A 15,538-nucleotide genomic window follows, 5' to 3' on the forward strand; every position below is an offset into this window, starting at 1 on the left:
TACATACTGTACAGACGATAGTAAACTCAACTTACCCACCTAAACTCTCTGTAGCGTGGCGCTAGACGGTGGAAAGTATATATATAATTATAATAAAGTTACAATAAATTAAGTTAATATATAATTATACATACAGTACCTAATTTATATATAATTATATGTACAGACGAAACTAAACTCAATTTACCCGCCTAAACGTCCATAGTGTGGCGCTACGGACAGCAGGAAAGTATTATAGTTTGGCTGCCCGATGACATTTTATGTAATTATAGGAGTTATTTTACCGTTGTGTACGGATAACGCCACAATTTTTTCACCGTCTTATAGGAATCGTAATTATAGGAACCAGTCTTATAGGAGGATCTACTGTATAATTACCAGCATGAAGAATATATATTTAATTAAATTGCCCTAATAAAGCAGAACCTGCATAAAAAACAAAATAATACAAAAAAAAAACTCAAAACTAAAACTAAGTTTAACTCATCACAAAATTTGTTTCTTTTTAATAAGATAGTATTGATAACACAAATTTAAAATATTAATATAAACTAATTTCACCAATCATCATTTGAAGATATGAAATACATGCTCATTGAAACTGGTTCATATTGATATTTTAAATTTAAGTATTGTCAACACTATCTTAGTAGCATCACAAAATGATTTAAAAAAAATGTCTTAAAACTTTAAATATTTGACAAAAATATTTGGTATTTCAATCTTAATTATATATTTTAATTATTATTACCCATTAGATATAAATTTCTAAAACTTCCTTTGTACACAAAGATTAATTTCATATTTAATTGTCAGTCAATCATCATTAAAAAGAAATTATTAATTTTTTTATTACCAAGTTCATTATATTTGTCTAATAATGAAGTATTAATATAATTTACTAAAATTCATAATTGTATTAACTATACAATAAAAATTTTAATATATAATTTATTTCCATCAAGTAAGTGAATTAGTTTTGTTTGTAACCAAATATTTTTAGAGGTAAAAAAGTTAATATTTTGTTACCGTAATTATCATTGATTAAGATTTATAATACTGAATATAATGGTACTTGAATAGGAAAATAAATCTGTGTACAAAGGAAAAGTTTGAGGTTTTTAGAAATTATATTTATAATAAATGCACAATAATAATAAAAACTAAATACAGTATACTCTCAATTATCTGTGCGCATCATTAAGTTATCCGGTTTGCAGATTATTTGTGCTTCATTCTTGGTAAAAATTTATGTCAAGAATACAAATACAGCTGTCCCTTGATAGTCCGACATTTTGTAATCCGACATGCTCAGTAGTCCGACGCACCTCCCATCAAGGTACCCATCCCCGTTGTGTGTCTGCTTGCACAGAAGCATGTTGCAACGTGAATCTCCCCACCCAATTCTTACACGATGACACGCATTTTGTGTGTTTTCCATGAACAGTTCTGTTCGAACAGTTGGAGTAGGGAATACTGTAGGCTACTGCTAGCAAAACAATGTCAAATATGTAATCACTTTTGGTAATCCGACACCCCTTTGGTCCCATACCTGTCAGATTATCAAGGGACAGCTGTATTAGCATTAAAATAAAAATAAATCTGCATTGTTAATTCTTGCTATTTAAAATGGTATTACTATGGTATTAAAATGGTATTACTATGGTATTAAAATGGTATAAGAATTACTTCCAGAATGAAAACACAAATGGCCTAACAAGTACAGCAAGTGCAATTGATTCCTGAACAATACAACTTTACCTATGTCTATACTGTATTATTTTATTAAGTTGTAAAAATTAAAGAAAATGTTTTGAATTATTTCCTTAAATATTAATGACAACAATATCTAGCTGACAACTTTCATTCTCAGTTAATAACACAAAAAATTCATAGGGAACTGCAAGGTGTTAGTTCAACAAATTTTTCTAAATTTTCTATTTACATTGAAAGTTTTACTCAACTATGTTACTCAACTAATGAAAGTTGTCAGCTAGATATTGTTGTCATTAATATTGAAAAATTAATGACTTTTTACAAATCATTAATTTTTCAATATTAATGATTTATTGATAAGGAAATAATTCAAAACATTTTCTTTAATTTTTACAACTTACTTAATAAAAAAATATGCTTCGAATATCAACTGAACATATATATTAGATGAATAAAAAAATGCTTTGAATATCAACTGAACATATAAATTAGATGAACAAATAAAACCACAAAATTCTTCAAATTATTCTTGGATGAGTAATAGAATATCTAAGAGTATAACACTTAATGAAAAGATAAGTTGCTTTTAAATATTACTTAATGATCATTACACTTTACAAACTAAATTTCTTTTCATTTTTGTTAATTGAATTTATGAGTTTTTTTTTAATAGTTTGTCTTTATGTCATTTATATTTTTGATACGTAACTTGATACACTAAGTAAAAGCATTTAACTTTAACTTAAAATTCTCTTGACATTAAATATGATCATAAATTAAAGTTCTAGAAAGAAGTGTGTAACAATTTAAGTGTCTAATACAATTAGAAATACATTCATTTCTCTAAACGTTTCTAAATATCTGTATACGTCTACTAAATATATATCAAACTCTAATAAAATTTTATTTTTATACTACAAATATTTGATTATCTGAAGATAATCAAATATTTGTAGTATAAACATTATTTAAATAAAACAAAAAAATAAAACAAACATTTATAATATAGCTAAGTTTGAATTAATTCTCTACACATTTAAAATGTAAAGATTTTCTCAATCATACTTGAGAGAACCAAACTATTTTCATATTTAAATGTGATTATAGGATCAATTGTATATATTAATAAATAACTAAAACCAAGTCAGAATCTAAATTTATACAAATTCAAAATTGTTTTCTGTATAATTAATACTCAAAGAAATACAAAATTAAATATCTTAATATAGTATAACCTAAATAAAAGGAAAACCTGCCTAAATTAAAAAAATTCTTTGAAATGGAGTGATTTTATATGTTAAATTCTACTAAAACTGGAAACCTGACCAACATTGAAATAGAAGAGTTTTTTTTTTGGTATGAATAATATAACCTGGTTAAAGCATAAAATTAAGATTCCACCCAGACAAGTAATCACTTTAGATATAACAGTCATCACAGAGCATAACACTGTATTCTGAACAATTTTGAACCTTATCAGAAAAATGAAGGTTGCATTATAAAGGAACCTATGGACTTTGTTGGAATTAACCAGAGAATGTTTTAACAATTGAGAACTTTCAAGAATCATGAGTTTCCAAAAATTACATTCTCAAGAACAAGCAACAAATGTAATTTGTGAAAACAATGACAATAAGATAATACAAAGCTGCCAATTTGCCCTGTTTGGAGTAATTAGCAATTAACTACTATTAAGTATTTGAAAACAAATTGATTAACATGTTAATAATTATAGTTGAAGTAAACAATCAATCACAGCAGTGGTTTCCAAACTTTCTGTACCTCTGCATCCTCTTTTTAAGAAAAAAATTGTTGTGTCCCCTTCAATTTTCATAATCTAATTTTATAAATACTGTCCTCATAATTTATTTAATGGCCTACAAAACAATATACCTTATTAAATAAAGTATATTGTTCACCAGAGCTCGACTTGTCAAGACATTTCAGCAAGAGTGGATGGATTTTTAGCATTCATACCCAAGTCGTTCAGACAAGGGTTGTAGACATTACTGTTAAGCATAATCATTTTGCTAATTTATTTTTTCAACATCAATTTGACTTTTTTTGTTTGTGTTAAAAAATGATAATTTGGTAAAAGCTGCATGCCCCACAGATTGGAAAACACTGAATTAGAATATAAAAATTCCTCAAGCCTGATCACAGAATAACTTGGCCTCTGTATTGCTATAATGAAATTATAATTTCCAACAGCATCTTATTTTCAACTTATTCTTGCTATTCAAATTGGCTTGTTTGCTATGGTGTTAGCTCATATAGATTGTATCCAAAAACTCTTCACTTTTACTGTTTATAAAGAAAACTCAATAATAATAATTATAAATGAATACAAATGTACATATGTTTCCTCAGCAACATTAAATGACAACTTGCTATTGCTATTCCCAGCACAAGTTCTCAGGAACAACAAGGGATGGGAAGTCAGCACTTTTTTACAAACTCTGACTCCAAAGTCGATATTTACAGCTTGTTGACTCTGACACCAACTCCTTAGTATTTATTCACATTATCCACCATTTCATCACTGACACTTAAAATTTGAAATACAAATGAAATATGTTGAAAATTTCAATTTCAAAAGGTTCGTTAGCATTGGGTCATTAAGATTAATTAATTTCATATTCATACAATTCTTTTAAAACTTCTTACACTTAAAAACTGTAACTGCTTCTAATTCTAATTACAAAATTCAGGGTCAATTAAGGAGTCATAGTCAGCAAATTTTTTTGCCAACATCAACTCCTCTGTCCCAGCAACAGGAACTTTTCTGCAATTGAATAATTCTAAATTCTTATATTCAAATACATCCATCCTTAGTTAGAATCACTTTGAAGTCTAGTAATAAAATTTTTTATGTATGCAAAAGTGATTTTACTATATATAAACAAATGTAATAGTGTAGCATTTATCTGTTGTTGTTTACAAGATAAAAAAAATACCAAAACCTGTTTGAAACAGAAAAAACAATTCGGTACCATGCAATTCCAGTTTATACAGGTTTTACTATACTTCGTTACTAAAATTAAATAATACAAATAACATTTTATTTTAAAAACTTCTTACATATTTTCATATATAAGAAAATTTTTTTATTGTAAAGATATTCAGAATGAAGATTATGTTTCTGAATTTTTAACATTTTAATTAAATTTTTAATGTCATTATCTATTTATAATCTTACAAAATGGAGTGTTATCTTGAGATTACAGCAATTCCCAAATGACGAAATGACGAAGTTAGCTTTACAACTAAATATTTTATATTAAGAAGTATTCATTACAAATAAGTTTTACTTACTATACAAATGGATTTAATATACAAGTTTTAATTTTTATGTTTTAATTAAAGCACAGTAAAATATTTATATCATATTAATTAATTTATATTAATTTAAATTAAACAATATTCCCCAGCTTAAAAGTATACAAGTTTTAACATGCCTATACATCTTATATGTCTTGTATATGAGAATTAAAACAATCATAAATAAACATTTTCTCATCAATCTTAAAACATTTTTTTAAATTTTAACAATTAATTACACACAATTTAATGACATATAAATTTTTAAAATTTATAAAAAGTTTTTTTTGCCCTTCTTACATAGTCTAAATAAAATACAAATCCAAAATCAAAACAATCTGTTAGGTTAACAGCATTTTTTTTTTGTTCATTTGCATTAAACTAAATCATAAAGCTGAGCTATAATTTTAAAAATACTCCAAAACTACTTTAATTAATGAACAAAAAATTTATTCTAGTTCAGAAGAAGCATCTGCTACAAAATATCAATTTGGAATGAGATTTGAGCATATAATCACTATATGCCAAGTAGTATGTTTGTAGTTATGCTATCTAATTGAACTCTGATTAGCTTGATGTTACCCATTCAACCAACATGCATGAAAACATTTGCTTTCTTGAAGTTTTCTGTATTGGATATTGGTTATATGTAGGGTTTTCAAATTCCCAACATTTTGGAACTCTTAGGAATAGAGAACAGGAAATCATATTTTCCAAGAATTCCTGAAATACTCTTTTTTATTTAATAACTTAACAAATATGAGTAGTAGTGGTTTGGGTGGCACTAATCACAAAAATAATTTTTACTCAAGAGAAATGCTTGCAGTTGTTAAGATCTGCAATATATTTATAATTCATCTTGCCAGATATATACTTGCTGTTGAATAAATTTAAAATAAAATTAAGTTGTACTCATATCTAATGAAAGTTGTATTGATAAAACTTATTATTAAAATAAGTTGTTCTGAAAATATCTGATTAAGTTGAATAGACAACTGATTGTCAATAAGAAGTTTTATTATAAATTTTCTCAAAGTAATATAACACTGAATTTATTTTGAAAAGGTTTTTATTGATAAATTAAGATTACACAAATAGTTTTATTATCAATACTGCTCTTTCATATCAAGAGAAATAATGCAAATGGAATAATGCTGCATGATATATACTTACAATTTATTTTGAGAATATAAAATGCTACAATATTAACTTGCAGTTAACAATATTTGCTATTCAAGTAAATTTAAAATAAAATTAAGTTGCACTGATAAAATTATAGCAAGTATATATCTGATTCTGCACATGCATTTCTGGGACATGTAATATTGTAACACAATGTAACTTTAGATAGTAATAGGAAAAATGTCTTAAAGATACATTGCAAGCAGTATGTTTATTTTCTATTGTGAGTATTACTGGGTTCTAGGAGCTGATTTTCCAACAAATTTTTCTCAGGATTTGGGAACAGGAAAATGAAAAAAATTTCTGAGAATGGGTAGGAAGAAATTACTGCCTGGAAACCCTAGTTATACATATTTTATAAAGAAATTAAATTCATTTGTAAACAATCTCCAAAAACATTTATCTTAATCTTTAATAAATTTTGTAACTTATGCTATTTAATTTTTATTTTGGAAACTAAATTCAAAAATTGGTAAAAAGAAAAGAATTCTCCATAATAATTTTTAGTTAGTGTATATATTCTTATATATAAGAAACAAATTTCATATATACAAAATTCATTTCTTTTTAGTAACATTTAAAAACTTGATGTTGCAATAAATTTTACATCTTTTATAACAGGTTGATGTGCTGCTGAACACTGGAATATTGCTTGACCTACATTAGCAACTTTAACCAACTTATATTGTAGAAAAGTAAAGGTAAATCAAAACTTTTAAATGCCAAAATTACAAAAATTAGGTGACATATATATCATGGCATATTATGTATAATGTACTGTACACATGATATGCAAGTTATCACATGCCAGTATAGATATGAAATTAGTTACCAGGATAAAATATAAATATTCACAACTATAAATATNTCTTGTGTTTTTTATTATGTACTTTATATCAGTGGTTACCAACTGGTGGTTTGTGGAGAAATTTGGACATTGATCAACTCAAGGTTATGCAAAGTACTACAAAAGAAATGCAAAATGTTTGGTTGCTTTTTCTCACTTATTGGGGATTTTTATTCAAATCTAGAACCAAACACAAAATGACTGTTATCAATAAATAATGTGATTACAATTGTCATCCTGGAAAAGAGCCAAGAATCTATAAACTTATTTCAAACAAGCAGCAACAAACTTCACACTAATTTGTTATAATTAAACAATTGAATTTCAGATTAATAAAGTAAAATGGAACTTTTGTGATCATTACTCTATAGATGTTTGTATTGTTTTCTGACATAGTAAAAATTATTAATGTTTTGCACAGTTGAAAAATACTGATATATCTATTAATTCTTATCTTACTATTTGTTGATCTTTTGATAAATATGTTCTTACTAAATAAGATCTAATCTTTAACATACTGATTTATTACAGCATATTATGACCTATAATTGTTTTCAGAAGTCTAAATTAGAATAAAATATTCAAACTATCATTTACTTTTTAATTATCAATACAATATTTAATAAAACAAGTAATGCAATCAGGAAGTACAAGCTAATTTCATAGAAATCAACAGATCAAATCACTTGTCAGTTATCTTTTTTGAATATTAAGTAAATTAATAAAGAAGGAAATAAAATAAATAAATTTAATGTATGTATTATTAGCTCGAAAAGTTAAAGATGTTTTAATACATTTCTCCAGCAAAATTTTAAAACATGGTCCCCAGGGATTTCAATAATATTGCTTATGTAGATAAACCTTGATTTGAGTTTTTATTAAACAAAGGAAGAAGGAATGCTTCTCAAATGTTTTCAAAAAATCCCAAACAACTTAAAAATACAATTTGTGAACCATTTTTCCAAATGTCACATGGCTTGCCAGCACAATGCAGACTCACCCACAAGATCATTGGTTCAAGTCTTGACACACTTTTTTCCAAATTAGAATGCAATTTTTGTATAAAATAATTGCAAATCACACAGGTTTATTTTCTAGTAAAAGTATGCAGTTTTCTTTTTTTAACCTCTGCCTTCAAAATTCATTTTTGGAATTGCTGTCTATTAAAAATACTGTACATATAAAGATTTATTTTTTAAGTTAGTAAATTTGAATAAATTAGTGACAAAAAAAANAAATCACACAGGTTTATTTTCTAGTAAAAGTATGCAGTTTTCTTTTTTTAACCTCTGCCTTCAAAATTCATTTTTGGAATTGCTGTCTATTAAAAATACTGTACATATAAAGATTTATTTTTTAAGTTAGTAAATTTGAATAAATTAGTGACAAAAAAAATTAAATAAAATATATATTTTATTAATAATTTCAAGCAGATTTACTATGTGAGTTGGGATGATAAATTATCATAAAAACAAGAGAAACAAGTCCCACAACATCTCATATTGTAGAAAAGCTGTTTTTTTTATACTCACAGGGATATTTTTTTTTTAGATTATCAACAGCAAAACATACTTTGTGAACATTCATAAAAATGCCTCTTTCATCCATCAGCTTTGAAGCAAACCACACATAACGTAATATTTTTGCAAAAATTAAGGCCAATAGTTGTTGAACACAGTCTTCTTGGAATGATATTTTCTATTGCTGTTCAATCAGATATGAACAATTTTGAAGATGTTTGATAAATTCTTTTACTTGCCTATAAAAATACTACTATTGTTTTAGAGAGTTACTATATAATGGAAATTCCTAGCTCTCTTGCAATGCCTGTATTGAGGAAATAACCTCATAAAAGCATTATAATGGAAAATGGAACACACTATTTTGAACTAATATTCAAGTTATTCATAACATTTTTACATTCTCAAATATAAAAATTTTTAATTAGATGCATTTTTAATAGACAGCAATTCTGAAAACAAATTTTGAAGATGAAGAAAAGTGGACTCATCAAGACTTAAATCAATGATCTCACAAGAGTCTGACACTATGCTGTCAAGCCACACATTTGGAAAAATGGTTCACAAATCATACTCATAAGGTGTTTGGGACTTTTTTGGAAACATTTCAAAGGCACATTTTCTCCCTTTGCTTAATAAAGTTTCAAATCAAGATTTATCCATACAAGCATTATTATTGAAATCCCTGAGGACCATATTGTGAGGTCTTGTAGAAAAGTCTTCATCAAAATTTAATTTAGTTGCCCGAAAGCAATTCTTTTAAATAAAATATGCTTTTTTTTCCAAAAGATTAAAGTTTTATAAATAATTATAATGTGTTATAGAATCCAAAAGTTCAAATAGGATTGGTCAAACTATAATATATGCATGCATCTTTATATATGTATATATTCTTCCTATAATTCATTATATATGTTTGGCTCATATTAATTTGAAACTGATGATGCTTGTGTCTTCTTAAATCTGATTTAAGAATGTAAATATTTACTTGTCTGTCAGTCACAACTAGGGCTGTAGAATCAGAGTTGGAAGCAAATATTGCAAAAATGGACCAACTCTTGTGTTTTTTATTATGTACTTTATATCAGTGGTTACCAACTGGTGGTTTGTGGAGAAATTTGGACATTGATCAACTCAAGGTTATGCAAAGTACTACAAAAGAAATGCAAAATGTTTGGTTGCTTTTTCTCACTTATTGGGGATTTTTATTCAAATCTAGAACCAAACACAAAATGACTGTTATCAATAAATAATGTGATTACAATTGTCATCCTGGAAAAGAGCCAAGAATCTATAAACTTATTTCAAACAAGCAGCAACAAACTTCACACTAATTTGTTATAATTAAACAATTGAATTTCAGATTAATAAAGTAAAATGGAACTTTTGTGATCATTACTCTATAGATGTTTGTATTGTTTGAAAAAATTTGATAGTTGTCTGCGAGATTAAAAATTGAGTTGTGGTCCATGAAGTCAGAAAGGTTGGAAACCGCTGCTTTATATTATGTTCCTAATAAGAATATTAACCTGCTATAATAGGATCAGGTTAATAAGAATATTAACCTGATCCTATTTTATGATTTCCCACCTTCATGGCATTTCATTATCAAAAGACCTATACAAAATGAGTATTACAACTTGAGTTAAATCTAGTATTTTTGAATATTTTAGCTACAGATGGAAAACATTTTGTGGTAATGTGTGATTGAAAATGAAAAACTCCTAAAAAAAGATAAGTACTTTCAGTTTTGAAAGAAATATCTGGTGAAGTGCCATTCTGGGTTAATATAATCAAAGTATATTTTGAAGTATTATCAAAAGTATATTTTAAATTATTATTTAGAAGCAGGAGCTAGAGTAGGATCTCCTAAAATTCTGAGTCAGCACATTGGTCTACTGACTCTGTAGCACTAGTCGCAACCTGATAAGTTCTCTAAAACAGATATTATTGTTATTGTCTATGGAAAAGGTCTTCTCTTTCATCTAAAATCAACCATTATTATTTTATATTAATAGAAATTCAGATTTAGGATCACTTTTAACAATAAAACTTGCTTTTAAATTTCTTATTTTCAAAACTATCAGGTATAAAATGTTATTGCATTATTTTTTAAAACATTTCATCATTTGCAAACTTTCATTCTCTCTCTCTGCAAAGTTTAATCAATTATTACTACTCAAGATGAAGCACTACTGCCAGTTCTCTATCTTTTCTTGACACATTTAGAGATTTCATGGATGTGTAAATAAATTATTTGTCTTTCAGTTTCACTTTAAAATGTCGTCATTTTAGAATATATTATGCATATACGTATTAAAAAAAAAGCCTGTCAGTATTTTTATGGTTTTATTAAACTATCATTTCTAACGTTTAGATGTCCACATTCTAACACAACTACCATATTAAAAATCATATTTGTTTCTTCATTTCTTTATTTCATCACAAAGCCAATGATTTAGACCAGTGGATCCCAATTAGTTTTTCCTGCATACCACTTCAAGAAAGAGCTCAAACTTGCATACCCCTTAGCAGAAATTCATATTAATCCACACTAATATTATAAATTTGAAGGTAATTCTGCCTGTTTGTCTGTTACCTTTTCACGTCTAAACCTCTGAACAGGTTTTAATAAAATTTAGCACAGAGATAGCTTACATGTTGGAGATGGACATAGGCTATATTTTACTGCGAGAAAATATCTTACTCCCACAAGAAAATTCGATATAATGCAAGCAAAGCTGTGGGTAGACAGCTAGTGATAAATAGAATAAGTTTTTTTTACATTTATTACCTTTAAAATACAATTCGAATAATAATGAAAACAACATAAGGTTATTTAATTTTAATGTGACAAATGTACACAATTTTCTTTGCACAACTTTTTGTAAAATCTGGTTGCTTTTTGGTCAGCTTCAGTCTCGAGTCATCTTTGAGTTGAAGTCGATGACGATGTTTAGTTTTCATGTTTGTCACAGCTGAAAATCCACTCTCGCAGAGGTGTATTGTGCAAAATGGTAGTAAATATTTTATTGTCGCTTCACTGACATGATAGTAATGTTAATTGTACAATTTTTGTTTCTTGCGTAAGAATTTCATTTAGGTATTGTCATAAATGCATTTTTTTTTAAACGAAATTTCGAGAATATTTTTAGTTATAAATAAACGAATTTGTGCATTCGACATCGTGTTGTAAATTGCCGAATCTTTGATAGTCCACCCATTATTGTTTTGATTGCTTCATCTCATGCATTTAAATTTTGAATCGACCGATTTTAGATTGCCACGTGTACCCCTTCATGCAATTTCGTGTACCCCCAGGGGTATGCGTACTACTAATTGGGAACCATTGATTTAGACAACATCTTTTAAATGTTAACTTTAAAAACATAATCATTATTTTTTTATATTTATTTTATCTATCAGATTTATCATTTTGTCTTACAAAATAAAAAAATCAATCGTAATATATAAAGATTTGGATTAATGTATGGTCAGATGAATGATACACATTATGTTAAATATTAAACACTATATGTACACACACACACACATATATATATATATATATATTATAGTATACAGTAATGTATGTATAGTCTATAATGGACAGAATTGATCATATAAATGGTATTTTTTTTTTTTTTAAACTTCTTCATATTTCTGTAATTCTGTAAGAAATAATTGATTAATATATTTTTTGATAGGACCACATCTAAAATATACCAGCACAATTTTGAAAGAAAAGGAGACTGTTTTTAACCAGTAAAATAAAGCAAGGTATCATCTCGCATCGACAGCGTTTGGCAGACTCAACAGTCGTAACCGAGCAAATCAGTAGCCGTTACGTAGCAATCCAGATCTGCTGAATGACAAGCAACACTGTATCGGTCAGTTTCGGGTAGCATAAAGGAAAGATGCTATCAAACATGACAAAGCACCAAATACGTTCGGAAAGAGCACTACCGTAGAGGGGTGTTTGGCAGAAAAATACTCAACAGCAGCTCCGGAACCATCAAGTCTGTCTGCTTACAGTTTAAACACTGTAAACATTCTAAAGTGATTGTAATAGTAGTCACAATCACTTTAAACAGTAACAGATTATATTTCAACATGTCTGTTTATTATAATCATAACAAATACGTTTATCAAACAATTTACATTAATACAATTTCATCTTTCAATAATAAACGATAAACTTTCTTGACCTGAAATATATTTAAAAGTAATTAAATTGAGAACTTCATATTTCAAAAATTTCCAATTGATTAGTCATGTGGTTTGACCGGTATTTAAGGCTTTGAATTTGAGTGACAAAGTATACCTTTAATGTAAAATACGAGAGAAATTTATCGAATTAAACTCGTATTTAGCATTAAGTGAAGGGAACTTCAGAGCAAAGTTCGTCAACCGACGAAGTGACACGATCGTAGCAGCTAGGACAGTGGGTCAAAAGAAAATAGAAAGTATCAACGATCGAGTGTTTATTTCATTTGTTAAGAATGCAGATTTGAATACGTCGACTAAAAAACGATATTAAAATAAATAAAACGAGAAGTCGGAGGTTTTAATTTGGCAGGAAATGAAGTTAGGCTTAGACTGGGAGGCGTTGTCAGCCGCACTCGACCACTGTTTGCCTTATAAATGAAATCCTACGGCACCGAATTTCGTTTTTAAAAAATGATCGGCTCTACTGCGGCACGTCAAAACGAAGGAAACGTTAGAAAAAAGAATACTTACACTTTTCTAGAAGAAAAATTCGCGGACTCTGGTCAGTCAACACGAACTTTTCTCCGAAGAAACCGGAACCGCACCTGTCCCGCACTCGAATGGCGGAAATGACGAAAGAAGGACCTTCTCCCAAAGATTTTACGCCTCCGCGAATGACGAATGGGAGCGATCTCGCACAGAAAAAATATCCGGAATATAAAGTTAAAAATTTACGCTAAATTTCGGAACCGTCAATGACGTCATTACATCCGCGTGTTTCGATCAGAGATTTTAAAGATGAGTCACTCCATGAGTCAGTCGGAAGATAGCTCATCACCCCATCTGGTCAAAAATTATAGAAAAAAAATCGCCTTAATTTTCACTTTGTTCGATAATCGACAGTCGCATCCTTAAAAAATGTATACCCGAAGATAAAAACAACGATTATTTGCTACACTTTAATTGCTTGTTTTTCTTGCCGTCAACGTATTAACATTTTAAATTTTAATTCTTCTTGTAATAATGTGGCATTATCAACAATATTAGTGATTACTTTTACCGGAAACGGGCCATACCACAAATGAACCAGTAGAGCCAATTGTCTCTGGACTCACGGCCTCAAAAACGCTAAATACAATTCATTCATTACGTTTCTTGTGTATTGAGGATAAAACCAATTTTTACTTGGCCGAACGGTCAAAATGGCAGCCTACTGCTCTAGGGAATCGGGTATCGAATTCATGGCGAACACACTCCCCAAACACCGCCTGGCAATAGACTCAGATGGCGAGTAATTCGGTAAAATGTCATACCGCTTTCATAAAGCCGTTGATACGGTCTTTGTCAAACACGGTCAAATGTCGGCCGTGCCTGATGCCATTCACTGTCGTATGAGCGTGTTTGGCGTTCGAAGACCTTTAAAAAGGCAAATATAACTGAAATGCCGGACACCGATCCCCCACTAGTATTCTACAAAAACACTGGAAGAGATTTTAAGGCACCCTGATGGTATTATCTGGCGTGGATCGGGCAACAACTGTAATCGTTTAAGTAACTGTATGCCAAGTTTTGCAATAATTGAACAATTCTATCCGGGTGCAAAACTTTTATGCAAGGAGGGAGTGAATTATGCAAACGGTGTGATGTTTATAACGCGTTATACGAAAATATTCACCACCTAAGATATACTCATTCGACTGCAGGATGGCCGAAATGTCAAGGTGGCAGCCTACCGTTCTGGGGGACCTGGGCTCGAATCTGAACGGGTCGAAATATCCCCAGGAAATTTTCGGGGGAGTGGTCCGTCTGGATATGTCGAGGCTTCGCCGCCCAATTGTGGGCCTGGTCGAACTCATAATGCGTTTCTAAAAAGAGGCCCTCTTAGCGTGCCCACAGGGCGGAAAAAGTTTAAAAAATATATATATATATGCGTTCATTAATTAGTTATTTAATTTTAGAGGACAAATACAAAACGTAGCTTTTGCAAACATCCAGATCTAGTCGTATATTTTTTTTTTTGTTTATATTCTTGGCAAGGATAAAAGATTTTTTTTTTATATCCACTTCGTGTTCGTGCAGATCCATAATGGAGAGACAAGGGCCAAAGTGGCAAATCTATTACGAAACTAATGAAACCTAAAACCTAAGCTTCAGGGCCGCTAATCCCGGAATGGCGCTAAAGCAACTTTTTTGGGGAGTAACGAATTTTCAACAAAATCGATGGAGATATTTAAGAGCTTACTAAAAGACTATTTTAGCGATAAAGCCTAAAAATGTCTCGTATCATACTACAAAAAAAAAAACTTCTCTCTGCCCTAAATATTAATTAAGCTTTTTGCCATTTTATAATAATTAATAATATAAAATGTTTTTAAAAATAAAATATCATAATAGATTTTTAATGTTTAATGAACACGCAGCTTTAAATGTTGCCGGGTAAGTTAAGCAACTCGTTGATGGATTTTTTTTATATGATCGAAACACAAATTTGGTGGTATGCTTCTAATGTTCTGTATAAAAGATTAAAACCCACAGTTACAGAGGAAATGCATGTCCATCGTCACAGCCGACAAAATGATGAAGAAACGTTTAATACATCCATGTGTGCAGCCAGCGACCGGTTATAACATTTGCGTTTTGAAAAATGAATTTCGTCACGACATCGTATATGTTAAATGCCTGTGGTACAGATCAAAATAAAAAGATGTCGTAGAGATCAACGTGGGAATCGTGTATAAGTATA

The 15,538-nt window shown here is 29.0% G+C and overlaps 1 protein-coding gene across 3 annotated transcripts in view; it reads right to left on the reverse strand.

The window, feature by feature from the left end:
- LOC111621215 (actin-related protein 2/3 complex subunit 1A-like) overlaps positions 1–13,595 on the reverse strand; it is a 65,681-nt gene extending 52,086 nt beyond the window's left edge. Inside the window, exon 1 of one of the 3 annotated variants that reach the window (XM_023363294.1) lies at positions 13,327–13,591. The gene's annotated coding sequence lies outside the window, so the exon portion shown is untranslated. Of the gene's footprint in view, positions 1–13,326 lie in introns of all 3 variants that reach the window. The other 2 variants (XM_023363295.1, XM_023363296.1) reach the window with 2 other exon arrangements.
- Positions 13,596–15,538: the final 1,943 nt, after the last annotated feature.

The sequence above is a fragment of the Centruroides sculpturatus genome, unplaced genomic scaffold (genome assembly GCF_000671375.1).
Source record: "Centruroides sculpturatus isolate CEXI.00-Female unplaced genomic scaffold, Cexi_2.0 scaffold211, whole genome shotgun sequence".
In the NCBI taxonomy this organism is placed as follows: domain Eukaryota; kingdom Metazoa; phylum Arthropoda; class Arachnida; order Scorpiones; family Buthidae; genus Centruroides; species Centruroides sculpturatus.